At 51.0% G+C, this 27,764-nt stretch overlaps 1 long non-coding RNA gene across 2 annotated transcripts; it reads right to left on the bottom strand.

Annotated features, from left to right (window-relative positions):
* Nucleotides 1–240: 240 nt before the first annotated feature.
* On the bottom strand, nucleotides 241–19,438 carry LOC132652293 (uncharacterized). 2 transcript variants are annotated; one of them, XR_009589783.1, is made up of 4 exons: nucleotides 19,249–19,438; nucleotides 9,013–9,118; nucleotides 6,672–6,807; nucleotides 241–6,196 (listed from the first exon to the last, which is right to left on the bottom strand). It is a non-coding gene; the product is annotated as an uncharacterized LOC132652293 (long non-coding RNA). The 2 variants fall into 2 exon arrangements; XR_009589782.1 differs by having other exon boundaries at nucleotides 241–6,807.
* Nucleotides 19,439–27,764: the final 8,326 nt, after the last annotated feature.

Below are 27,764 nucleotides of genomic sequence, written 5' to 3'. Positions count from 1 at the left end.
CTTTAGGGGTCCCACACCCCCACAAACTTTTACACTGAAGTACTTTGAGTCATGGCTTGGAAGCACCCTGAGACACCAGCAGTGTGGTGGGCAGCTAGGTTGTGGCTCCTGCCTGCTGCCTCCTCTGCACTGGCCTCTGGAAGTGTCAGCCAAGTGAGGTCACTTGGGGGTTACAGCAGTGAATACTGGGAAGTCCTTTTCTTTTACTCCATACTCCCGGGATGAAACAAGACACAAAGCAAAGGTCCAGCACTTTATTACTGCCACATAACACAGACAGGAAGGCTCTTCTTCCCTAGGGGGAAAGCCGTCAGGGAGGGGAGGTGCAGCCTGAGGCAGCCAGGCCCCATGTGTGGGGCACATAGGATGGTGAGAATTGTAAGCTTTGGCTGAATCCTGTCAAAACGATTCCTGAGTGTGACCTAAGCTGCCTTAATCTCTTTCAGCCTTGGGCTCCTTGTCTGCTACTTCCTTGGGCTGGTTTGAGGACTAAGATGGAGCTGAGTGTATGAACAGCCAGAGAATGGAAGGTGGTACTGATCATCAAGTGTGATGTTCTCAGAGTGGGGTCAGCAGCAGCCTCGGAGTATGGGAAGGAAGGAGTCTCTCTTCAGACATGTCCTCTGGATGCTGGTGGTGCCCCTGGGACTACCTGGTCTCTTGAGATGTGAGGCCGCACAACAAAATGAGGGCTGTGGCTACTGCCACCTCCACCAGCTCAGCAAAAATGTACTAGGGACAGCTTAAGGCTAGTTCTAAGGTGTGTGAGTGTGTGTGGGGGTGGGTGCATGAGTGTGTCCTCTGTCACCTTCCACCTTATGATTTGGGGACACTGTCTCTCACTAACCCTGGAGCTCATGAACTCTGGCTGTAGAACCCCAGGGGGCCTCCTGTCTTTCTCCCCACCAGCACTAGGATCTTGAGTGTGCCACCACGCCTGGCTTTCGACACAGGCTCTGGGCATCCAAACTCAGCGCTTTACCAGAGCCTGAGTTCTAACTTTCCCTTGATGTTTATTTCTTTTTCTTTTTTTATTGTGTGTGTACAGGTTTGCTGCACACAGCAGGCCACGTCTGTGGAGGCCAGAGGATAATTTCCAGCAGTCAGTTTCTCCTTTCACTACGTGGATACTGGAGACTGAAGTCAGGTCTGCAGATTTGGTGGCAAGTGCCTTTCCTGATAAACCCCCTCTCTCATCTCCCCAGCCCAAGTTCTGTTTTATGCCTGGATTTCATTAGCAATTTTGACTTTCATCCAGTCCGAATCCCAACATGTAACCAGAGAGGCAGTCTTTAATTTTGATTGTAGTTAAATGTTTGTACTTTTTGCTTCACCTACCCTTAAGACAGGGTCTCATGTAAGCCCAGGCTGGCCTCAAACTCATCATTTAGCCACAATGACTGCCTACCTGTGTTCCTGCTGCCTTTACCTGCCATGTGCTGGGATTACAACATCTACCGTCACACCTTAGCTGTGCAGCTGTTAGGCATGGAACCTAGGGATTCAAACACTCCAGGCCAGCACGCTACCAGCTGAGCTATGTCCTGGCTATAGATTGTTTTTTTGTTTTTGAGACTGCATCTCTGTGTAGCTCTTGCTTTCCCAGAACTCACTCTGTAGACCAAACTGGCCTCTAATTTAGAGATCTGCCTGCCTCTGGCTCTGCTGGGATTAAAGGTGTGTGTGTGTGTGTGTGTGTGTGTGTGTGTGTGTGTGTGTGTTTTCCACAGCAAACAAAAAAATAAGAAATAACTTCCAAGAGTTGGGGGGCTGGAAATCATAAGGGAGGAGCACCCAGCTCTGCATTTATTTATTTATTTACTCATTCATTCATTTATGTATTTATTTATTTATTTATTCATTATTTATTTATTTATTTATTTAAATTTTTTTTGGCTCAGACACTGAATGCCAGTGGCCACTGAATTTGAAATCAACCCTGGCTCTGCCTTTTGCTGTCTAGGTGAACTTTCTCTGGTTTAGGCCTAAGGAAAAGCCAACTGTAAGCCGTAGAAGCATCTCTGGCAAGAGGTGAATAAGGCTTAAGCATGTCAGTGGCTCAAAAGTGATCGGACAGAAAACATTTTGGTAGAAGTTTGCAGAAACAGAATGGAGGCCAGGCTGTGTATATGGGAGCACAGTGTTCCTGCAGTGGGCAGATGCACCACCAGGGGGCGCTCCAAATCTTGTATTGTCCACCTTGAAAGCTCATTGTCCTGTGGCCGTGCTCCAAATCCAACTCAGATTAATGGTTGTTAGTTTACCTAACTGATTTAATAAACTTTTAAATACATTTGTGTGTTACTTTCTTAATAATGTGGCTATGGCCCTGTGGCCCCTCCTCACCGCAAGACCTGCAGGGAAGGAATTCGGAGGGTCAGAGTGGAGAAAAGGCTGTCCCAGAGTTCTGGTTCAACCACTGCGGCTTGAAGACAAAGTTTCTCAAGAGTGAGGCAGTTCTGAGGTTCCCACATCCAGCCTCCTGGGGCTGTTATGAAATATGGACACAGTGGAAAGAAAAGCAATGCAAAGGTCAGAGCTCCCAAGGCCTCTTACCTCCAGTGCACCGCCTTCTCCCCCCTCATCCCGGGGAGGAAATGCCAAGCTGGGAAGGAGGCAGATTCAGCTGTGAAGCCATGACCTCAAGAACAGTATTTCCAGGAATCCCCATCTCAGCATCCAAGGGATTCCTGGGAAAACTGGACCGTGAGGACAAGGTGGGAAAGAGATGCCTTCAGCACTCGCCATGCCCCTAGGGACAGGCAGTTTTCTCTGCTTTCAGCCCTAGCTCTGGCAGCCAGTTCCCAGGGTGCAGCTTCTTGCTCTGAGAAGAGAGACTAGAGCTTTGAGTGGCTTGGAAAGTACCTTCCCTGTGATCAAAGGACAGCCGGCTGGTGTAGATCAGAACTGATAAGAAAGCATCTGGGACCAGCTCCCCCACCCCTGACGCCCCAGTCACCACACGTACTCTGGCCCATGACTATGAAGTCCGTTCCAAGGCTCTAGCGACTTTCTCCCTGTGTCCCCCCAGTAGGTCACTTAAATTCTGAGCCTTGCTTGTCCTTAATTGTAAAGCGGTATCAAACAGGACCTACTAGGTGGGTGAAGGGTCAAGATGAAGAAAGCGAGGGAGGCCACGGGATTCTTAGAAGTATGTGGTCCTGCCTCTGTTACTAGAGCCGAATGATGGACACGACCAGAGTGGGCTTTGTTCTGTGTTCCTACTCTCTGGCTCCAGGTTCCATAGACTCAACAGTGGGTACGAAGGTGGAGTTGAAGGCAAACAGATGAAGACACAACCCCAGCTCAGCATTACCCATAGGTGACCTCAGGCCAGCCAGTTAACCGAGACTTAGCCCTTCCTCTGACTGAGCTTGGGAGGTTAAATATCGATATTCCAGTGCCCGTCACCTCTCTGAAGCAGACATTTGTGCGATGCCTGGACCAGTTTAGGCAAGAGCACAGAGCCAAAGTGAGAGGCTCAGAGCAAAGATTGTGAGTCCAAGCCTAACAGGGATGTGTGACGTTTTGACGTTGCAACATGACAGTGTCATCTACAGTGTATTGGGCTGCCAGGACCTTGGACCGCTACCTCCCTGGACTAAGAGTTGTTAGGGACTGTCTGACCTACAGAGATGAATGGGTTTCAGTCCAGAATCATTTACAGTGCCTATTCAGCATGCAACGTTGAAAGGTTTCTGGGGTGTGCTGGAACCCTCCCAGAGTGGGTAGCTGCCTCCGTTTGTTAGCTGTGTCCTCTCTGGGCTCAGGAAGAGGAAGCGGGGGGCAGGATGTTGGTGCTGGCCGCTACTGAATGGGCCAGCACTTACTGTTACACATGGCACAAGAGTGATCGGGCCCGGTACAGCTTGAGCCCAGGAACATCGCCACAAGCTGCTTCAGAGTCTAAGGACAACCTACGGAGCCTGCTTACCCCTCACTGACACTTACCACGTCCCGGTGACGGCTGCAGAACAACTTCTCCCTTCCTGAGCTACAGTGCTTCATCTCAGACTCCCAACTGACCAGAGATGCAGCACTGCACCTCAGGCTGGGAGACAGGCGCTCCGAGAGCGCTCAGGCTGCGGCTTTCTTCCTGGGCAGGAGAAGGAGTGTGAGCATGCGCAGTGTGCCTGCCCCCCCATCTTGTTCTTGCCTTGCCCTGAGGCCCTCTGGGACGGAAATGTCCTGTCCACCTTTCTTTTCTTTTTCTTTTTAAGCTAGCTTTCTTGAGATAGACCCATCCATTTAAAGTGTGCACTTTTTTTTTTTTTTTTTTTTTTTTTTATGCACTGCTGGGAATGGAACCCAGGGCCTTGTATATTTAGGTCTGTGCCTGCTCTTGTGATTCCCGCTCTTGTCCCCCACCTGTCTCAGTATGCACTCTGGGCAAATGACTGCCTGTGAGGAAGCATCTCTTACTTTTTTGGAGCCCACCCCAAACCACCCACTCACCCTGCTTTTGCCAGGATCCCAGGGTCCCCAGATGGTCTTTGCTTCACGGTGGCTGTGGTGACCTCCTCGATGCTGGATGACACATACTTTCAGGGTTGGCTGAAGGGGACAGGCAGCCTTTCCTCAGGGCTGGGAGAGAAAACACACACACACACACACACACACACACACACACAAAAGTCTACCTCCATTTTCAGAAACCCGCAGCTCCCAGGCCTTTTAACAGGAATCTAGCAGCAACCCCAAGTTGGGGGTGGGGTGCAGGAGCAATGGGAAAAGCCTTACTGATTTGTTGTTAAGGCCAGAGCACTTCTGCTTGGGGGCATCTCCAGCCAATAACCAACTTCCTTCTGTCTGGAATCCTCAGAAACTTTCCTCAGTCCTTTAACCAGGAGGTCTGAACATAGGACTCTATTGGAGTCAGAACATCTTGATCTCTCCATGTCATTCCCCGCAGCTCCCATGGACCCTGGGAGAGGTAGCACTAAACCTGGCCAAGGGACATTTCAGTAAGTAGCTAGGAAGGGTGGACACAGCACAGCTGGGTTGCTAAGAGCCTTCCCTGGGGGTCCATCTGTGCCCACTTCTGTCTATACTGCCTTTGCTGTGGCTGGGGGTGGGGGACAGCAGAAAGAGTGGATGAATGCTGGGAGTCATCTGGTGACCACACCATTTGAGTTGTCCCCTGCTACTTTGTCTGTCCTCCCTTCCCCTTATTGCCTTCTTCTCTACCGTGCCCCCCCAACCCCATCTTTCTTTTTAGAAATACAGACACGTGTAGATCAGGCTAGCCTCAAACACATCCAGCGTGTGGAACTCCTGATCCCCCTGCCTCTACTTCTGGAATTCTGAGATTACAGGCATGTGCCACAAATGCCTGACAAGCCATAGAAGCAGGGGACAGTGCGGTACTAATGCTGCATTCTCACATAATTGTTTTAAATTCTAGATAGCGTTAGTTTTCCATGAATAACAAGTATTCCTGCTTAAGTACATACAAAGATGCACCTTATACTTTATAATTCATTTGCAGACATAGGTGAAAAAGAGGACATCTGATGCCTAGGTTTGGGCCAGCATGCTAGAGCCTGCACTACCTTTCAGACAGCTTGTATGGCTGGAACTGATCACCTTGGCTGGAGGACCAGGAATGGGGGTTGTGGGGTTGGGGCTTCTAGATTTGCAGACACAGATTCACCAAGGGAGAACTAAGAGCTGCTTCTATCCTAGCCTGGGATAAAGGAGAGCACAGCCAAGATTTTACATCTTGGTGTGACACAGGAATGGACAGAAGGTGGCCCATCTTTCTTAAGGAGAAGTAAACGGCCAGACAGTCCTAACAGGTAGATGTTCAGCCAAGAAAGGTCCTTGCCCCATCTTCCTTGTCTCATCCTTGGATAAAGACTGTCTAGTGCTGTCCCTATGATTCTAGACTAATTAAATTGGTGAACGTTTAATTGCACATATCCCCAAAGGTTGCCAAGGCTCCAGAGAAATATAATTTTCCCAGGGTAGGGATACAAGGCACCATGCTGGGCTTCCTAACTCAGAGCAGCCGAGCCTGGCCCCTCACCTTAACCTCCATGCTCGATTTCTTAGTCCTCTGGGCTTGCGACAGGGTCTCATAGCAGTGCTGGCTCATTCAGCAGACCCAGCACCACCTCTGTGTGCTCAGAGAGTATGTCCTTAATACTGTCCTTGCCCTCGCAGGGCACAGAAGGCTGAGGAGGAAGGAAAGCACCTGAGGAGGACATGGGGCAGACTCAGCAGAACTCCGGAGAGCCTGGGAAAGGACCGCCAAGAGCTTATAGCCAGGGAGGCTCCTTCCCTCACCCCCCACCCCACCAGCTAACACAAAAGGCCTCCTGGAAGGGGTAGGGTGGGGACTGGGATGGCGGGGAGGAGCAGTGGGACAGGAAGGTGTGCCTTCTCTCTTTGGCCCCAGGAACATGCACATGTACACGTGTTGGGCAGAGTTTGTCCAGACCCTCCCTCCAGTGAGGCTTCACTGAGAAGAGCTATGTAGCCTACCTACATCAGTTTCTCCAAGAAAAGCCCTTCGCCCTGCAGTGCCGTTGCAAAGACGAGAGAGGCTTGGGGATCTAAGCTCCATCTCCAGCCGACAGAGATGTTTCTCACTGGGCCCTTTCATCTCTGGGTCTTGGTTCTCCGTTCTGTTAAAAAGGTGGCTGAACCAGGCAGACCCTGGATCTTACCTGGTGCTGTTGGCGTCGGCTCTCTGCAGCTTGGAGGCCTGCGGCTAGAGGCTGGCCAGCCTTTTCTCCTATTCCCACGTCTTGAGAAAATGTCTCCAGCCTGGGGAATCTCTGTCTTCTGTCTGTTGGGAAGCTCCTGGGAGGGGTGAGAGGAGGGGAAGCTGAAGGAGAAAATAAACAGTGGTTGTCTGGATAGTCTCTGGCCAGGCCCAGGCAGGACGCTCAGTGGCTCCTGCCCTTATATGGCAAGGCTGCTCCGAGTTAGGAACCCTGCCTGTCAATCCCCACCTCAGTCACTGCTCAGAGGACTGAGGCCCACCGGTGGTCACCTGAGCTGCTACCCAGAGGGCAGGCAAGACCTAACACATATGCCACTATCCCAGGAATTACCTATAGAAACTGAGCGGCTGTCACTGATTGGTGTAGCAGGTGGAAGGGAGGCTACCGCATTGAAGGGAGTAGCCAGGTCCAAACTTAACTGCCATCTCATAGAGTCCTTTCATTCTGGGCAAAAGGGAGGAGGGGAGACAGGGGGCTTTGTTTCTCCCCGTAAAAATAAGAAGATGAAAAAGATACTTAATCCCCAGTCGGCCCTATGAGATGAGACCAATTGCCTCTCCATTTTGCAGAAGAGAAAACAGGTCCAGAGAGGCTAAGAGCAACCATGCAACTGAACGGGAAATGAGGTAGGACTTAGGCTCTCTGCTGTCAGGGCCTGGAACCTGGCATCAGGTTCCGAGTTGATTGCCTCGTTGCTGCATGGAGGGGCAGATTTAGTCATCACAAATGCTCTGTAGAAAGCTGATTGTGTTGGAGGTGTGTCCCTGGAAAACCAGGAAGGCCCTGATGTTCCACAACAGAGCCTAAAGGGAGCAGTTTCATTAGGCAGGGACAATAAGATATTTACAGGGCATCCTCAGCATAAGACACGAGGCCTGGTACAAATTAGGGCCTCAGAGAGGGGCTGTGAGGAGGCGCTGAATGAATGAGCCTCAGTGGTCACAGCTGTACCGGTTGCAATTCCAGCCCTGCAGCCTTTTCTGAGGCTCAGCTGAAGCACCGAGTGAGAAAGCACCAAACATCTTTAACATGGCTTTTCCCCCTCTGCTCATGGCTCCCTTCTGCCCCCTACAGCGGCCTCCAGTGTCTCCTTGTGCTGATGCTTCCTAATCTGTTCCCCCTCCATCCAGCTGTGAGACTGAAGGGTCAGATGTGCTCAGGGCCCGGGCCCTGGACTCTGATCCGAACCTCAGGCTAGGCCCAAGTCCCAGGCCCTGCAGCAGTGACCGTGGGAGAGGCTGTGGAGGGGAGCCCAGAGGGTGGAGAGGGGTGGGCTGCTGGGAACAGCTCAGAAATGTGCCTCATACAAGCACTAACATCCTGTGTGCTCTCAGGCCAGCCCTGGAACCTCCCTCACCCCATCCATCATCCTGGCATCGTCTGCAAGGCTCCTTCCTGGGACTGGATTGGGGGAGGGACTGGGGGCTCAGGGCCGACTGTCGCCATGCCAGAGAGAGTGCAGCTGGCTACTCCACAGGCCTGCTTAATGTCCGCCATAGGGCCCCTGCAGAGGAGGCGCCTGCAGACTCCTAATCCAATTTGTTTACACCAGTCTCTGCAGTACAGTTGCTCACCAGTGAAGACCAGGTGCATGCTGTGTTGGGGTGCACGTTCACACACATGTGAAGGCTACACAGGGGTGAGCAGGTGGACTGTGTTACATAAGCCTTGTCATTCACCCACAGAATAGTGTTTCCTGTGTGCCTCCCGGCTTTCCCTTCACTCACCTCTGGTTCTTCCTCTGTTTATTCTTTCCCTGATAGCTCTGCACCAGACCCTTCTACCCTGCCTGACTTGCAATCCTGAGTGAGCTCCTTCCTTCTGGACCTCAGTTTCCCTACCTGTCTTATGGAGGCTTTTGCCATTGCTCTTTCCTAGGTGCTACCAAATGCAGGCCACTGACAGCTCAGACCCCAGCAGGGCTGAAGGATGGCCTCTACCTCTGGGAGCTGCTGTTATCAATAGTGTAGTCCTTGCCCAGAGCCCCGGGTACTGCTCCTACAAAGCTCTTCCATCTCTAAGGAAGGTGGGACAATGGAGTGGGAAGGGGTCTCACGCCTATTGGGTCTCCTCTTCTTTGCTTCTACCTATTCCACCTCCATCCCAGCCTTCAAGATTGCCAAAAGGCAGCTGGTTGGCTAAGCTCTGCTCTTTAGGACTCCAGGCCTGGTTTCCTGGTCATTCTGAGCATTAGGATGGAGAGCTTGTCTGAGGGTCCCAAGTTATTCCTAGAGATACCAGAGTTGGGGTGTATGTGGGGGCAATGGAAGGGAGGACTTACAGTTCTGGGAGCAGATCACCGTCACTTCTCTGCTTCTCAGAAAGAGTCCTCTCTGGGGCTCATTGTTCTCTAGTGCAGGAGGAATCCTACCCACCATCACTCTTGCCTGAAAGGAACAAAAGATCCGGCTTGTCAGAAGTATGATGGGCCACCCTGTAACCAGAATGTTGAACCCCCAAAGTGCCTGTGCCTGAAATTGCTCTCTGAGAAAGAGACCGGGCCACTGCTAGTCCAGAAGCCTTGAGCTGACTAGCCAAGGTTTGTCAGGCCCTTGGACCCTACATGGTCATGATCCCTGCTGGGCTTTCAAAGGGGGATATCAAGGAAACTCTAAGCTCTGAGAGCAGGTGGGATCATCACCCCTTCTAAGACAGCAGGATGTGTCAGCGAAAGCTCTTGTTCTGCAAGGGCTGGTGGCCAGTGGTTCTCACTTCTTGTATCACAATGGGCTGTGCTGGAGAAGACTATAACTTGGGATTAACTCAGTGACCAAGACACCTTCCAGACTCACAAGGTGTTCAGCCTGCAAAATAACTCCAGAGTGGTACCTCTACTGCTGAGGTGGGAGGGGTTGAAAGGGGCTTTGTAGTTTGCTCAGAGTAATCTACTGACCAGTATCCAAGGCAGACAAGGAGCTAGGCTCAGCTGGTTATCCTCTGAGCTCGGAGGACCATAAAGCCAAGCTCACATGGTCAAGGTCATTGCCAGAACCAGGACCAGTCTTGCAGGGAATAAGCCATAGCTGTTCTTTGGGGAGAATCTTTCTACCTTAGCTTCTGTTTGTCAGCTCCCTCCCACACACAGATTCCATGGCTCCTGACTCCAGGACCTGGTTGCCATTGTATACATGGACAGAAGAAAGGAGAGGTGGGGCCTGCTATGGACTCTCATCCCTAGCCTGAAATCTCATCCATCTGGGCCTGAGGATCCTTGTCTTCTCTTGGCTTTTGACATAACATCCTTGTTTTTGACAGTCGAGGCAACAGAGAGTGAACACAGTTCTAGGCACATGATAAACGAGGAATAATAGCGGCAGTTCCTATTATTAGCATGGTAAGTGCAGGGGCAGGAGGGACATCTAGAGATGTAGAGGCTGACTGCAGGAACCACCGCTGCCTGGCCCCTCCTCACGTTCCCTCCTGCACAGCTTCCCTTGGCTTCGGTTCCCACAGCGCCCTCGGCCCCTTGTCACCCCGTAAAGTTCACCAACCTCACACGCTCCCTACTTGCTCCCCAGGGAATGGTGTTCTGGAACTCTTGAGCAAGCCCTGGGAATGCAGCTTGAGGTGGACACCAGCAACCCAGGGAAAGGGAAGAAAAGGAAGAAAAAAAAAGGCCCCTGGCTCCCCTGGAGGCCTGAGCCTTCCTTCCAACAGCTCAGATCCTGGGGTGAGAGGAAGAGCCGAAACACCTGGATCCTTAGCTTTCCAATGAGGGCAAAATCTGGGAAGAGGAATGGCTTTCTGCACAGCCTCCCTTGGCTTCTTCAAGCAAGGTGGGGGAGAAGGGTCGGGAGCTCTTGATGCACCTGCCCTTTGCTAAGAATGTTTGCCCCAGTCTCATTAGAAGCCTTCTTAGTGCCATTTCACAAAAGAAGACAACAAGGGTCTCAGAGCTCACAGCACTCTCCTAAGGTCACAGTCACACCATTCATTAGTGAGTCCCAGTTGGTCTCATGCAGTCTAGCACACACTGTCCTCGATCCCCTGAAGCTCAGATTCTCTAGGAGGGAAGGATACTGAGACAAGAGAAAGCATTTTTAGTAAGAACAGAAATCATCTGGGCCCTGGCCAGGCCACCAGACACTGGAAGCTTCGGCTTTCTTGTTGTAGGTGTGGCTATGGCATTTTTCTCTTGTTTGTTGTGTATTAGTTTAACAACCAAAACCCTCATTGCCATTAGAAACAGCTTGCTGCTGTTTTGCCTGCCCCTTTTGGGCTTGCACATATGTTTGTGTGTTCCTGCACACACATGGAGGCGCATTCCTGAACATGCACATGTATGCACGCGCAAGCACACAGACAAGCTCATATACAAGTGTTCGTGCATTTGCATGTACCAGGAAATATGAAGCACAAAGATTACCATTAGGTATCTTTTATTACTCTCTACTATTTTAAAATTATTATTATTTTTAAATATGTCTCTCTCAGTGTGTAAATGCAGTGCCCTCAGAGGCCACAAGAATGTATTGGATCCCCGGGGAACTGGAGTTCTTGTGGTGAACCACCATGTGTGTACTGGGAATTGAACCTGGGTCCTCTGCAAGAACAGCCAGCATTAAGTGCAGAGCCATCTCTCTAGCCCCTCTACACAAATTCAGGTCCTCACGTCATGCTTGCACGGGCAAGTACTTTACCAACGGAGCCACCTTCCCAGCCAGTCTTGCCTGCTTTGTAAAGAATAGGAATCTCAGAGCTGGAGAGATGGCTCAGAGGTTAAGAGCACTGGCTACTCTTCCAGAGGTCCTGATCTCAATTCCCAGCAACCACATGATGGCCCATAACCACCTATAACGAGATCTGGTGCCCTCTAATAAATAAATAAATCATAAAATAAAAAAAGAGGAATATGCAGGGTTGTAGGGCTTGGTAGGAATGGTTATACTTCCCAGATAATAGGGACTGGTTTCTTCTGCATTGTTTAGGGCAAGAAGATTAGCAGGCAGGGATAGAGCTCCTGCAGATAATCCCTGCAGCTCAGCTTACTGCAGTCTTCTTTCTGGGTGTCAGGAACTACACGTACAGGACATGGTGGGAGAGGACATGGTGTCAGGACTCTCCCAACTCACCCTGTCCTCATAGCTCGGCTCAAAGCTGTGGCAGGACCTGAAATCTTGGTTTGTCCTGGTCTCACAGCCTTGTTCAGAGAAGAACATGGAGGCACAGAGAGGGGAGGGGCGAAACAAGGGATGCAAAGGGAGTGCTTGTTAAGTCAGCCATCCAAGGGACATCCAGCTAAGGTCCTGACCTCATCTATTGACTGAAGGATGTCATTGGTCGACACAGGGGGCCTCTGGGAGGAAGGTGGAGGGGAGGGAGAAGAGGGCCTTAAGTTCTCTGGCTTTGAAGATGGAATAATCACGACTTCCTTCTCCAAATAGCTTTTGGCTCTTCCTAGAAGCCAGATGGCGGATGTTTGGAATGTATGTTGTAAATACTGTTTCAGGAGGGGGTGGGGGCACAGATGTGTCACTTTCTTCAGTAACCAGAAAGGAGATCTGAGGGAAGGCAAGAGGAGCTGAGCCCCTGTGAAAGGATCTGGGAAGAGGAGGTGGGGGGCGCACAGAGAGAAAAGACATGGGGGGTAGGGGTGAGGGGGGGTTCATGCTGATGGCTGCAAAGGAGGGTAAAGGGTAAGGAGACTGGAGACGGCAGCAGCTGGGGAGGGGGCTGTGTGCAGAGAAACAGTTCCATCTTGGGTTAGGAGTAAACCCTCCATCTAAAAATAACTCAGCCTTTCCCCCAGCAGGGCTGGCAGCAGGGCTGAGAAAGGCACACTTGCCCTTTTATGGACTCAGTTTCATCCTGGAAACTGGGAACTGTGGGAACCAAGGATACCCAGGACCCAATCCCAGCATTCAGCACCACATGATGGCTTCCCTCAAGGCTTTCCCCAGGTAGCCACTGTTGCCTCTACCTTGCCTCCTTCTTCACAGAAGGTAGGGACTCAGCCCAGGAAACCCCACCGAGTTGCACCCCTGCTGGCCTCATCCCACCCTAGACCCCATGGTTGGCTTCATCCTGAGTTGTAGGCTCCAGCCCAGCTTCCCTCTGAGAATCTGCATTTTTTTTTTCTTACCATAAAAGGGCAAGTGTGCTGGGACCAAAGCTGTGAGCCATTATGCCTAGCTGACTGGGATAATTTTAAAGCATTTCCCAATACACGTATTCTCTCTCCCTCTCTCATGCATGCACAATCATACACACACACACACACACACACACACACACACACAGTTTCATACTGCATGGTTCATGCTCACCTTGAACTTACTAAGTATGTCAGGCTAGTTTTGAGCTCACATCAGCCCTCCTCAGATTTCCGAGGACTGGATTGCAGGCATGAGTAACCACGCCATTCTCACTTCTATGCTTTTTCTCTCTGGGAATTTCTTGGCTAGAAAGCAAAGCTTGGGGATAGAAGAATCTGTAGGCTGCTGTTTTCTTCCTGTGGCCCACCCACTTCCTGTGCCAAACCTCCAGGGTAAATCTGAGATGAGAGAGGCAGTAGATCTTGGGGGGGAATCCTCTGCTTTTCTGGCTCTTTGGGTCTGGACCCTACTGAATGTCCTAAGGCCGGAAGGTACCTCTTGTTCAAGGCTATATGGAAAGCTAGGCAGAATCAAACAGAACCAAGGACTTCCCTGTGCCAGCCTCAGCACTTCCTTTTGCAGGAGGCCCCCTCCCATTTGTAGTCCCAATAGCTTGGGGACCATCTCTGGCCATGTAAAGGGACTTGGAAAACAGAACAGCAGGAATTAGCTGACAACGGACCATGACATCTCCTGGTTGGGTACCTGACTCTCCTCTGCCTTGCCTTTGATATGAGGAGTCTCGCGTCCCCAACACTGGCTAGAGGGCGAAGGAGTTCTAAAGGATGCATCTCCTTAGACAGTGTGATGATCTTGGGAAAGTCTCTCCTCACCTTCTTTATCGCTGTCATGAGGTGATAGGGGTCTGCTGCTTATATGCCAAGAATATTGTACCAGGAAGACACCTGGTTACCAGGGGGAGGACATCAGAAAGTTCTAGTGTTGGCCAGCCTGAGGCAGGCAGGATCCCCCAAAGCCTCTTCCCTGCACCCTTTCCTTTGTTCAGGAAAGCCTGGACTCTCTGTTCCCAGATTGAACCTGACTGGTGAGTATCCCTGCCCCCAGGCCTGGCTGGTCCTGGGCATCTTCCCTGGACGGAATACCTGCAGTTGCTCCCGCGCCCCAGCTCACTATACTGACTTTTGTGAGTCAGCCCAGGGGAGCTGCTTGCTTTCCTCACTGGCTTCCTGTTACACCCACTTCTGGGGAAAAGGAGGGAGCAGAAAAAGGAAAAACTGAGACATCGTGATCACAAGTCAGCCTCTTTCCTGTGACCCTGCTGGAATCTCCACGCAGACTCACTGGAGCGTGTGAACACACTCTCAGAGACTCTGCCCCCACAGTCTCCATCCTGCAGGGTGGGAGGCCATTGGATGGATGAATGGCCCCCAGGGACCTTGTTCTCATAAATAGGCTCCAGGTCTCTCTGGTCAGGCCTGCATTCCCCTGGGAAGAGCAAAAAGATCACAGTGGGCTAATAGGAAGTAGGGGGTAGGGGAACTCAAGAAGCCCCTGTGAAAGCAGAATTGACGTCATATCTGGCTAGGATCTGACACGCAGGCAGCCAGGGACTCGGCGCTCAGTGGGCTGTCCCACAGCAGCCTGTGGGGCATGTGAAGTTTCAGGCTGCTGGTGGGAAAGGCCTCCGAGGGTCCCTGACACCTGACTTCTCTGTGTCATCACTGCTAATTGTGAATGCTTCTTGGGATAAGAAACTCCCTACTTCCAAGCCACCCATCATCCCTCTTTGAACAGACACCCTATCGGAGATACCCCTCTAGGGTGCAGATACTGCCAGCATGTCTGGGGTTTTGTGCCCTGTCCTCTGGGCTACAGAATCCCTGCTCCTCAACAAACTATTGAGCTGTTTGAAGTTGTGACTGTAGCGGGCTGGCTCCCTGTCCCGGCTCTTCTTTTCCCTCAATTCGACATTTGAGCATCACCCCATGGCCATGTTCCCTCATCTCCCAGTTCCTCTGGGGCTCTTGGTCTGATGGTGTTTTGGGGAAGGGGACAAACAGATGAAAGAAAACTACCAACAGAAACCAAAAAGCTTCCTGACTACTGTAGCCACTTCAGAGTCCCGGTCTCTCCCTTTGCCTGCCCCCCCACCTCAGGGAGCCTCTAGACCCCCTTAGAGTTCTGAAAGCCCCTTTGCAGTCCTGCTATTAGAGAGAGGACACCCTCCCATCTCCTCTCTGCCCTGTCCTCTCAGATGGAGCCTCGGTGTCTACATGGACTGATGCTGTCACCATCCCCAATAGTGACATCAGGACCTGAAGAGCTCATGGGGCAGAGCACTTTCTCGAGGTTAATGTCTATGGAGTCAGGACCAGGCCCTTGGGCAGTTCGCCTCGGGGGATACCTTAGGCTCTTTCAGGTTGGTGGCTGTATGCCCGAGATACACTGACTCAAAGAAGGCAGACAAGTAAGTGAGGGTGGTATCATAGCCACTACTTTTGCCACCTAGGCCAGCAGCCTGTTTTGACTCATGGCCGTTCCTGTTTGGCTGGGGGGGTGGGGAGGGGGGAGAGCAGAGGAGGAAGGGCTGATAGAGTTGGTCGGGAGGGCCAGGGCTCTTTCTAGCTTCCTCCCTGTGATACAGTTAGGGTCCACAGGAATATAGATTGACATGGCTCTTGGCCTAGCTCACTGTTCCATCGGCAAGACTCAGAAGGGCTGTGTGAGGAAAGGGCTGTTCCTGGGGCTGATGAGGCCTGCAAGGAGGCACAGATCACCTGGAAGTGACCTAAACAGAGTCTGTATTTGCTGCCCTCAGCTGGACTGTCCTTGAGAATGGGGATAATGTGTATTTTGTCACCGTAGTTATTCTTAATCTAGAAGGCACATAACTTCCTCCCCTAAATATCAGGTGTCCCACAAAGAAGGTGAAAACTGAAACCTGTTCTGATTCACACATAGCCCTTTTGGCTGGTTTTAGAAAATAGCAGTTAAACACATGGAGTCAGCCAGATTTGGGGATGAGTCCCAATTTTGCCTATTTACCTATGTGACTTTGAGCAAATGATCTGGACTCCACACATCTGTCTGACCGAAGGGATCAGCGTACTTACCTCAGGGTACTGGGCAAAGAGGCCTTGATACATAGCAATTTGGGTTGTGTGGGAGATTGCAGTGCTGGGAATGGAGCACAGGTCCTTGAGCGTTCCAAGGATTGGCTCACAACATTTCTAGTGTGATAATTCTTTTCCAAGACAGAGTCTCTCAGGTAGCCCGGGCTGGCCTTGAACTCACTATGAGTATAGTCATGAATTCCTAATCCTCTTGCCTCCACCTCCTGAGTGCTGGTATTACAGGCATGTACCAACATTCCTGACCTGACAATTGTTATTTTTGAAGGAATATTATTCCTCAGCATCCAAGAAGCTAGGACACAGCAGGGCATCTCCTCTCTGAGAAGCTGGGTGGGGAGATAGCAGCTGCCTTTTCTTGCCTAGTCCCTGTGGGCCCATCATTGCTCCACGGGCTTCAAGAACTTCAGCTGTTCTAATCCAAACAGCTCAATGAACTATCCTTGTTAAGTACCTTAATCTCCCTACTTTACAGATGGAGCAACGGAGGTTCAAGAAACCTCAGCTGCTTCCAGGCCAAAAAGGAAAAAAAAAAAAAAGTAAGATTCAAACCAAAGCAGCCTGTGCCGACCTGGCGCTGTGACCTCAGCTTCCTGTGTCTTCACTTTGTTTTTACAGCACTTTTATTATCTCTGCCTGGTTCATCTTGGACGAAGGGAAACACCTCCCCCCCAAGCCCATGCAGAACTCTGTATCTGCAACAGACCTGGAAAGTGGCTTGAAGGAGCTGGGCTGTGTGCGCAAGGCCCGCTGGGCATCAGACATGTTTCAAATTGGAGAAAAGGTTTGTGGTGTTGCGAGGCTGCCACCAAGAGATTATTTTGCAAGTAGGAAAATGGCTGATCCCAGAGCTCTTGCATTGTATGCTGATGCCAGATCCCTGTGGGGCTTGTCTAGACAGGCTGTTAGCAGAGGTTGTCCCCTGACTCTATCCACTCAAGCCCTGCAGCTCACCCTCGGGTGGGCACTGGACCCAGGATGCACCAGGATGACTACTGCTCAGCCTCCTCCCTCCCCCAGGGTCTTCCTAAGTGCCTGTGTGGACAAGGACCAGCAGCCTGCACAGTGTACATTAGTGTGCCTGCCTACCTTCCTTTCTTCCTTCCTTCGTCCTCCCTCCCCCTTCTTTTCTTTGTGGTTCTGGGAATGAACCAAGCACCTCCTCACACATGGCAGACAGACAAATGCTCAACTATTGGGCTACATCCTAAGCCCTCTTCCTTACTTTATTTGATGTATACAAAATAAATTAGGTAATGTATATATTTTCAGAAATCCCAACATTTCTAGTGTGGTCATGGAAAGAGGGTCTACTTAGTGGGAACAGCCTGATGACTTCTTGTGCTGTCTTCAGGCCACACCCAGGGCCCAGCCCAGCGGCCCCGCTCCAGGTATGAACTGGAGAAACTCTGGCCTCTGTGTATAGGAGGTATGTTTAAAACTGAACAGAAAACAGAGGGCAACATTTCTTATGCCTCCTCCTCCTCTTCTGGGAGATAACCCTCGATGACCTGATTGGCCTTGAACTCACTGAGATCCTCCTGCCTTTAACTCCTGAGTGCTGGGATTAAAGGCATGAGCTACCATGCCCAGCTTTCTCATGGTTCTTTGAGTTACCCAGGACCTGAGCCTCAAGGGTAGTTCTGATAGAAAACTGGAAGAAAGGGTAGGGCCAGCATCTGGAGGGGCCTTGGAGACCTACCCTAGGGAGTAGTCTTACCTGAGAAGTCCCTCAAAGCTGCTTCAGTCTGTGGCAGCTAAGGCTCCGGAACTTTCTCTTCTGCAGAATCGTATGTATTAGCTTTTCTCTAGAACTAGCCAGGTAGGAGAAAGGGCTGAGGTTGGCCACAAAGTTACAGTGGGGCTGGAGGACCAGTGACAGTCTTCTCTGTTCTGGGACAGTGCTATGGCTGAGGGTCAGCAGTAGCCTCAGAGCTGGGAGGCTTTAATCAGTCCCTGGTACAAATCCTGAGACTGGAGTCTCCACACGCACGGCTTCCTCATCATAGCACTAGGGCCTAGGGGAAGGCATGTGAAAAGCATGAAGGCGGATGGGGGCTGGGTTCACGCCTCTTACCTAACTTCTACCGGTGAGTCCTTGGGTGGGCTGTGGTTTCCCCCTTTATAACCAGGGATGCTGGAATCATTTGACCCCACCTGAGAATAAGCTCAGTACTACTACAATAACGCAAGCCATTTAGCTAGTGTCTGGCTCCGGGGAATGCCTCCGTGCATACTCCATCCGTGAGATTTATTGGACACTTCCCAGGAAATCCACAGTGTCCACACGGTGGCCAGGTGCAAGAAGGAATAGATATTGCACGGTCTGAAGCTAAAGGGTTGTGTTCTACCCTGCTGCTTGTATGTTCTGATCTGAGCTCTGCCTGGCTCCCACAGTGTTCATCACAGGCTCCCTTCCAAGGCCCTGGGATCCTGCACTCATGGCTTATTGCGTCAGACATCCTCCCTGTGCCCACCAGAGGTAGTACCGCACCCTGGGGAAACCAGATCCTGGGCTTCAGCTAGACACCCTTGGGAAGCTCTCCATCTCCTCGAGCTCAGCCTCCAACAGCTCCCAGGGCTTTGACCAACTGCTTGGAATTAGAGACTATGGTCAAAGATGAATGTAGCCCACGAATATGCTCCAAATGGCTCAGAGGCCACACCCTCTGTTTCCAGACCATTTGGTCCAGTTGCATCCTTACACATCTAGACGGGCAAGCTGGCCCAGGGAGGGATGGTTACCTGCCCAGAGCTCCATAATCCGACCCTGAGTGCAGATCTGGGATTGGAGCTCAGCCCCTACCTCCCCAGTGTCCCTTCCTAGCCCCACCCCCTTCTAGACACAGCCAGAACCCCATCCTTCCAGCTCTTTGCCTCCTACTCCCTAGGGCCCTGAGCTTGCTTATAGGACCGCTTCCCCAGCTTTCGCTTTTGAACCCATTATTTAGAAACAGTTTTCCTCAACAGGAGCGCCAGGTTCTTGCAGCTGTGGAGTGAGTACCACCCGGTACAGCAAGGCAGGGTCCTGTCAAAGTAGAGACAGGAAAAACTGCCTAGATGCTGTACAGTGGGAGCTTGGCCTGCCAACGACATCAGCTCAGCCCCCTCGTTCCTCATTCAACAGAAGCCGCCAACAGGCCAATAGGGCCATAGCTCAGGGCTGGGCCAATGCTTAGAGATCAGTGGATCCGGCTCTGGTACAGATGGGGTAACTGAGCTCCAGAGAGGCAGAAAGCACAGAGAAGGTAGCAGACAGAGGGGACAAGAGCCCCTGGGAGGAAGCCCCAGAGACCTGCTCAGGGACCCAGGTCTGTGGCTGGTCCTTACCTTGGCTCGTGTCTGGCCCAGGGATGACTCTTCGGAGGTGGAGGCCCAGCCTATTTGGGGTATGGTTGTGGGTGTCACTGCTTCGCAACTAAGATGACTGGACTCTGGCACCTCTTGATGCTACAAGGGCATTTTTAAGCAACTGGCATTGGACCCCCCTCTGCTCAGCCCCTTGTCCGTGGCTCTCTGGCCACGGAGGCCTCGCTGCCTTTTACCTTATATGAGCTGAAGAAGCGAGCCTGGTGTTGGGGCAAGGCGGGTGCTGAGTCCTCCCTGGGTCCCCCATTGGCCAGGGCTCCAGCCACGTGACTGCCTCGCCTTGACCTGCCCCTGGTGCCGAATGTTGCTTTTACCCCCTAAGGAAGGAGTGGTTGACAATTTTCATATTTCTTCTAAATTTGGAGGTTTCAGACAATGCTGAGGGCTTGGCTCCAGCCGCCAGAGCCCATGTGGAAGTTATTAAACTGGAGAAGGGCAGCAGGGGGAGGAGGAAGCCGGGAGGAGAGGAGGAAGGGAGTGGGGGACGGACTTTCTGAGGGTTGCCAGTTGTCAGCCTGGGAACTGAGCAAACTCCTGGGAGAGAGCTGTGTGTGAGAATTTCCTTCTCCTCCTGCTGCCCCGAGTCCCAGGGCAAGGGGCCCTGAGATGTTTTGAGAATCCCCTAAGAGGGTGACACCAGTTGAAGCTTCTGGAGCTCAGCGGGTGATGGGAACCGTGGCGCATAACGGGTCCTGGGGAAGGCAAATCTCTTCTCCAGAAATCCAGGCCCTGAGAGGCCACTCCTGTGCGAAGAAGGTCCAGGCCCACACAGTGAGGCTGCTCAGAAAGAGTCCTGCTGGGGACTCTCTCACCCTAAGGAATGACAGCAAACTTTTCAGTGTCTCACTCTATGGGCTAGGTGGTCTAGGACTCCCAAGATCTGCCCAGTACTCCCTACCTCACGTCCTGCTCGCATCCTCCTAGGACCCAGCACACACTGTCTTACCCATTTGCCCACCCGGTTTATCCCAGGCTCTTCTAGGCGCGGGCCCTGAGTCTTCCCACAGTGCTGGTCAGAAATGCATATGGAGGAGCTGTGTGAGAGGCCTTGGCCTTGGGAAGCTCAGGTCTGAGGTCTGCAGAGAGCTCCTCCCAGTGGCCAGCCAGACTCCCTGCTAAGGGCCACCACTGGGTCCTTGCCCTTCATGGCTCAGGGCTTGCCTTCAAGGTCCACACAAGGTGGCCTTCCACTGGCTGTTCCCAGTCTGATACACACACCGAGGGGGCTGTCCAGCCCCTGGTAGTAACAGACTCACGATATCATGTGTGAGTTCAATCAGGGGTCCCTAAAGTATAGGGTGACAAGTCAGACACACTTTTTTTTTTAATTGTTATTATTATTTTGAGGTAGGGTCTGTCTACATAGCTTTGGCCATCTGCTGCTCACTATCTGGGTCAGGCTGGTCTTGAACTCACAAAGATCCTGCCTGCCTCTGCCTCCCAGGTGCTGTGTTAAAGGCACGTGCTACCATACGTGGCCCACACTGTTAATCTTAATTGGCTCCCAATCAACTAGAAGAATAAAACACTCCCCACCTACCAACTGGTCACTGAGGAAAGAGTTTCCTGGATGTGGGCAGGCCTGTGCCTCTTTCTGCCTTTACTGTACTTAGCTTTGAGTGTGGGCAAAGTTACCTGTGACATTCTGAAGTTTTACCTTTGTGATAGTAGGGTCCTAGCTACTCCCTCTCTGTGTGCCCATGATGCTTGGCAGGGTGGCAGTGCATCCTGGGGAATGCTGTGAGCTGGAGGAGGGGGAGGAGGCCAGGGTCAGCCTGGGCTCAGTTTTACCCTCTTGATGCCTGAGGGGCTAATCATGTCTGTGGAGGTAGCCTTCCTTCTCCTTAGAATGGAGCTGATGAAGCACTTGGTGCCCGAGGGCTTGCCACACAGCAGTCAGTCACCATCGATGTCCCTGTGTCCTTCCGCAGGCTGGGAGATAACGCCACACGGGCAGTCACTGGCACGCAAGTGAGAGGCAGTGGGTGGAGAAGGCTCATGATACCCCCTTCCTCAGTCTCTGTCCAGGAGTTGGCCATCTGACATGGGTTGGAACTCTCTCTCCAGCCCCGGGGTTCCAGCTGAGTACGATAAAGTGCTACCTACAGGGCCCAGAGGGAAGGCAAAGCCAACCCCACAGAACCATGACGGAAAACCCCCTCCAGAGACCACGCTGCTTTAGTCAAGCACCATGCTTTATGACAGAGAAGCAAAAGCGGCAGTGTGAGCTGTGCACCCACCCAAGAGCTCTGCAGCGTCCCTTAGCCGGCTCTGCCCGTGAGCTGCCAGCATGATTCCCAGAAAGTCCACTGTGAGGTCAGGTATGCACACCCGTTGTCCCCGCTGCTCCGGAGGACAGATTTAGTTATGACACCGGCTTAAAGAGACCTGAGAAGACAGGGCTGCCTCTAACTCTGCAAGAGGACCAAAGCAGGGCTCTAGCTGTTTCAGGTGGAGACACAGGAAAGACTTTTTTTTTTTTTTTTTTAAAAAAACAGGATCTCATAGCCCAGGCTGGCTTCAAGGCTGCTATGTAGAGAATGTTGGTCTTCTGCTCCTGATGTTTCCTCTACTTCCAAAGTGCTGAGATTACATAAGTTACACATGTGCCATCATACATAGGTCTATGCAGTGGTAAGGATCCAACCCACAGCTTGTGCACGCTGGCCTCTAGCAATTGAGCTCCGCCTCCAGCCCAGAAAAGACCTTGAAACAAATTAGTGGTGACATGAAGGATGCCAGGGCCTGATGGACTGCCTTGGTAAAGAGGGAATTCTCTGCCACTAGAGAATCCAAACTTGGAAAGTTTCTTCCAGCTCTGAGAGCCTCTGAATTTCATTTCATATTTCAAATCTCAGCCTTTCCCATGCTTTTAGCCTTGACCTCCTATAGATTCTCCCCAAGAGTATGGCTTAGAGGTGAGGAAAAGTATAGTTAGACAGGGCCTATAATCCCTAAATTAAAGGTTAAGCTCAAAGCTGGGTGGTCCTTGTATATGCATTTAATCAGCTGGGAGGCAGAGGCAGGTGGATCTCTGTGAGTGGGAGGCCAGCCAGGTCTATGTAGTGAGTTCTAGGATAGCCAAGGCAATGTAGTGAGACCTTGTCTCAGAAACAAACAGAAAAGAAAAAAGAAGCTAAGCTCCAAGACATCACGGTGGTACAGACCTATTTCAGCTCCCAGGAGGCTGAGGCAGGGGAATCACCAAGAGTTCCAGGAACATTACTTTTCTGTTACTGTGATAAAGCACCTTGCTACAAAGTAACCCAAGTAGAAAGAGTTCATTTGGTGTCATGCTTCCAGAGGGGTAAAAGTTCATCATGGCATGAAAGTAGTAAGCCATAGGCAGGGTGGCAGGACTGGGAAAGTCTTGAACCATAAACATAGGGCAGAGAACGAGCTGGAAGTAGGGCAAGGCTATGAAGGGTCAGAGCTCCCCTGGTCCCGGTGATGTACTTCCCCCAGCAAGGCTACAACCCCCTCCCTAACAGCACTACCAACTGGGGACCACATGCTCAAATACCTGAACCTACCGGGAAATTTCTCATTCAAACTACCACAACCTGCTTGGGCCATATCCAGACGAGCCAGGGTCATAGAGTGAGACTCTATCCCAAAACCCAAACCAAAACTAAAACCCCACAACCCCGTTGCCACAACAAACAAACAAAAACAAGCCAGGCATGGAAATACATCTCCAGCCACAGCACTCAGAAGGCAGAGGCAGACGCAGAGGAGAGGCAGGCAGATCTCTATGAGTTTGAGGCCTGTCTGGCCTCCATAGCAAGTTACAGGCCAGCCAGGTCTGTAGAGTGAGGCCCTGTCTACAGAGAAACACACAGAAAATCCTAAAACAACAACAGAAATCCTCGACCCGTCCCCCAAATGCTACACGCTTGCTTCAGTGGTGTTTGGATCTGGGAGGTGAGGCCACATGATTTCTTCACAGCTTAACTTTGTAGTGGTCCGTCTTCACTGTCAATTTGAGGGACTGTGGGAACATTTCCCCGGGGATGTCTATGGAGGAATATGAGGCTGGAGGACTCACTCTGGATGTGAGTGGCATTATCCCATGAGCTAGGTCTGAGACTGGAGAGAGAGAGAGAGAGAGAGAGAGAGAGCATGCTGAGCACTGACCTCCTTGCTTGCTGCTTTCTGACTGCAGACACCATGTGGACAGTCTCCTGTGTCTGCTCTCGTGACTTCCTCTCCCTGATGGATCATACCTTCAAACTGTGAGCCAAAATAAGCCTCTTAAATTGTTCCTTAAACTGTTTGAATTATATCTATGGGAGAGAGAGTATGCCTAGTATGGTGCACTCGTCTCTTCTCTCATTCCAGAGGTCAAATTCAGGTTATCACTTGTCTTTATCAGCTGAGCCATTGTACTGACCCAACAAGTTGCTTAATTAATTCAAAATTCTTCTTTCTTTCTTTTCTTCTTCTTCTTCTTCTTCTTTTTTTTTTTTTTTTTTTTGAGACAGGGTTTCTCTGCATAGCCCTTGCTGTCCTGGAATTCACTCTGTAGACCAGGCTGCAGAATGCTCACAGAGATCTGCTTGCCTCTGCCTCCTGAACACTCATGTTAAAGGCGTGGGCCATCACCGCCCAGCTCAAAATTCTTATACTTGCTTGCTTTGTGATCAAACTGTCCTCTCAAAAATGTACTCCCATCAGCAGTTCCGTTGGAGGAGTGGAGGATGTATTACTTTTCTAGGACACCACGCCAGAGAGTCCCACCACACATTAATGAGGTGTTCTGATGAGCCCGGTACAGAACACACATGGTATAATCTCACTGGAGTGAAACGGCGCGTTTGTGGGGGGTAAGGTGGGCAAGTGTGTGAGCAGCCAGGTTGAACTAGCTTTTCTCTCTCTCTTAGCCCCCTGCACAGACAAGCCAAGACAGAATCTGACGATGCAGCAGCGCCCGAGGGAGCCTTTCTGGGAATGGCAGGGGAGGGTGAGCTGCCCATTGTCCTGGAGAAGGATGTAACAAGCCCTTTGTGCTGCTGGCCAGGGAAGACTGGTTGTGGAGGTGGAGGGAACAATGGGTAGCATAGTTCTCCCCAAACTTTGGGCCAGCCTGGCGTGGGACACTGACAGGAAATGGGAATGGGCTGCACTGAAAGGCTCTGGTTAGTTGGCCTGGGACCCTGTCCTGGTACAGTGGGAACACTGGCTTCCACTTCTCTGGCCCATTTGGGACTCCTGAACTTGACCCCACATCTCAGGCAGTAACTTGCCGGGGTCATCCCAGGTTGCTCCTTCATGCCTTTCCATGAAGGAATGAACGAACACGCAGGACCAAACGGTCTGACACTGCGCAGATGGCCTGTCTGTATACCACTCACCAAAAACCTGGCAGGATAGGGGTGCTTGTGTGTTAGCAGGTGGTGGCAAGAACACGGGAGAGGACAGAGGGGCTGCATGGCTGGCTTACGGCTATTACCAATACGGGGAGGGCCTTGAACAGTTGAACCTCTAGGAACAACCCCGACACATTAACTGCACACCAAATAGTGAAAAGGAGACACCACAGGGCCAGATGAGATGGCTCAGTGGTTAAGAGCATTAGCTGCTCTTCTAGAGGGCATGGGTTCGATTCTCAGCACCCACATGATGGCTCACAGCCATCAATGTAATTCCAGTCCCAGGGGATCTGATGCCCTCTTCTAGAACTGCAGGCACTGTGTGCATGTGGTGCACAGACATGCATTCACACACACACACACACACACACACACACACACACACACACGTGAGTGTGCATGTAAATGTGTACCAAAATGCATTGTTGGAAAGAATGTGATGAAAGAATGTTCAAGTTGGCTATCCTTCTCCAGAAGGGAATATCTGTCCAGCCATGTCACTGTCACTCTTGCCATCAGAAAGAAGTGCCATGGCTAATGTTCTAAGTCAAGCTGGCTAAACAAAGTGATGCCTACTTCTAGTGTGCCATAGGGTGTTATTTCTACCAGGACCTGAGTGAAGGAATCTTTCTTCTGCTAGAGTATTTGCTCACCGTCTACTCCAGTGAAATGTGAGTGAAATGGAAAGCAGAAAGGGTGAGTCTGCCCCTGCCCCTCTTTCTCAGCTGAGATCCATCTCCTGCCCTCAGGCCCTGGTGCCCCCAGTCCTGTCCTGTTGTCTTCGGGAACTAAACCAGTCTCTCCCTGGGTCTCTACCCTCTGAATGTGACACTAGCAGCTCTGGCTTTCAGCTTCCGAGTGCATGGGCTGATGGTGTATACCTGTGTGTGTCTGTGTATGTAGTGTGTGTGAAGTCAGAGGGCTAAATTGTGACTTTGCTTGCTGAGGGTAGATGTTTTGGCTGCTTTCTCTTCTCAAACAAAAATGCCTGACTGAGTATTACTGTGTACAGAGAACCATGCTGAATACTGTGGTGGCAAGATAGGGAAGTTGGATCATTTCTGCTATGTGGTATTTACCAATATTCCCTTCTGGAGAAGGATGAAAACTCATTTCTTTCAGGTTTCTAAACAAGAGGGATGTCATTGGCCCTTGTGACTGAAGCCTTTGGGTAGATTCAGTTTTGGGTCTGTCTTGTTCTCTGAGAATGCATTCTGGGAAATAAAAGAAGGAAAGGGTTGGGGGAAGAGCAATGTCACTGGCCAATGCAATCAGGAGCAACTGCACTGTAGAGAACCCAGCACTAGGTGACATGAGCAGTCTTGTGAAGAATGGAAGACTTCAGAAGGGGGTGGACTTAATGCACTCCTGCATTTGTTGATGCCTTTATTGGGGCTGAGTTACTCTTTTTTTTCAGGCCTTCTGCAAGAGCAGCAAGCGCTTTTAACCACTGAGCCATCTCTCCCCCCTATTATTTACACATTTTATAACGCGTTATTATATTAGTATGTTACTTTAATACAAATTAAAAAGTAGAATTTAGAATAGAATTAAAAACAGAAACCCCTTATATTTTTCCTAAACGAAGAATGAAACCCACTCTGGAAATGCTGCCTTAGCATGTGTGGAACATTCCTGTTTGAGAGGTTCTAGGGTGTTTGTGTGTAGATGCTAATTCACAGGTGGAAGTCTGTGAGGTTTGGGAGACTTGAAACATCAAGGATTTGCAGGGTCTCTATGTGGTTAGGGCCTACACTGAGCAATGTGGTTCTGAATGAGGAGGAGCATGAAGATATAGTGGATGGGCCAGGTCTTGGCATGTGGGGGGAGGGTTCTGGTCCTCCTCCCTCCCTATCAGTAGCCACCCCCTATGTCTGTGGATAAGGACTTGGACCATGGTGATGGATGGAGTGTTCCACTGTAGGGCAGCTCTGAATTCCTCCCTGGTGTCAGGAGTTATGCTAACAGAAGGGGAGTTGGGAGCAATGGTTTCCAACTGACAGCAACCTGGCTAGTGGGATTAGAAAATGAACACCCCTCCTGCCTGGCTTGCCCATAGACTCTGCTTGCCCATCCTCTGCCATGCTGCAGGGGCTCCCCTCCCTCCAGACACCCCCGCCCTGCCCAGTCTTTCCATTTGATACTCCTCACCCTGCCTTTAGGACGGCTGCTGACTCCAAGGCTTCCTTCATAAACCACTCAGGACTGTTAAACAAAGCCTATAATTAGAAGCCAGGTTTGCTAAACCAAGTGAAAAATGTAACATTGTCCTCTGTCTGTTCACCGGACACTCAGCTGGTGTCCCATGACCCAGAGGAGCTGTGACCTTGGGTTTCTAAGAAGCCTTAATAAGGTAATGTTTATAAGACTCCTAGCTTTATAACTCCACTGGAGTACAGCCCTGTGAACAGAGGACATGCCATAATTCCAAGGTGGTCCCCTCCCCCTCTATCTTGATGGCGAAGCATGTTGTCCCCTTAGGTGGTATGTGGAAAGTCCCAAGCTTTAGACTACAGGAAGTGGGCTCAGGTCCCAACTCTGACCCTGAGTTCTGTGTGTCATGGCACCAGCCTCTTCCCTCTCTGAACTTCTGTTTGTCCATCCTTAAAATAAAGAGTTGAGGGGTGTTGCTCTCCAAGCCTCTTCCAGCTCCCACAAAGGCGGGTTGATTTCTGTGTCTACCACCATGTTCCAGTGAGAGAAAATGAAACAAACAAAAACAAAAATGGGACCGAAACTAAAAGGAAAAGAACCAACAGGGATGAAGTAGGACAGCACGGTGAACAGTGGGAGCCAGGGCTGTCCTGTGGAGAGATGGCCGTTAACCCAGGCTAGCACTGTACTCTTTTTTTTTTTTTAAGAATTATTTATTTATTATTATATGTAGTATTCTGCCACACGCCAGCAGAGGGCACCAGATCTCACCATAGGTAGTATGAGCCACCATGTGGTTGCTGGGAATTGAACTCAGGACTTTCAGAAGAACAGCCAGTGCTCTTAACCTCTGAGCCACCTCTCCAGCCCCCTGAGAGTCTAATCTCTATCCTGTCAGGTCAACTCTCAGCAAAGTAGGGAGGTGGGTACTTCATCTCCCTCATTTTACGG

The sequence above is a fragment of the Meriones unguiculatus genome, chromosome 2 (assembly GCF_030254825.1).
Source record: "Meriones unguiculatus strain TT.TT164.6M chromosome 2, Bangor_MerUng_6.1, whole genome shotgun sequence".
Classification (NCBI taxonomy): domain Eukaryota; kingdom Metazoa; phylum Chordata; class Mammalia; order Rodentia; family Muridae; genus Meriones; species Meriones unguiculatus.
This window is presented reverse-complemented; position numbering and strand designations above follow the sequence as displayed.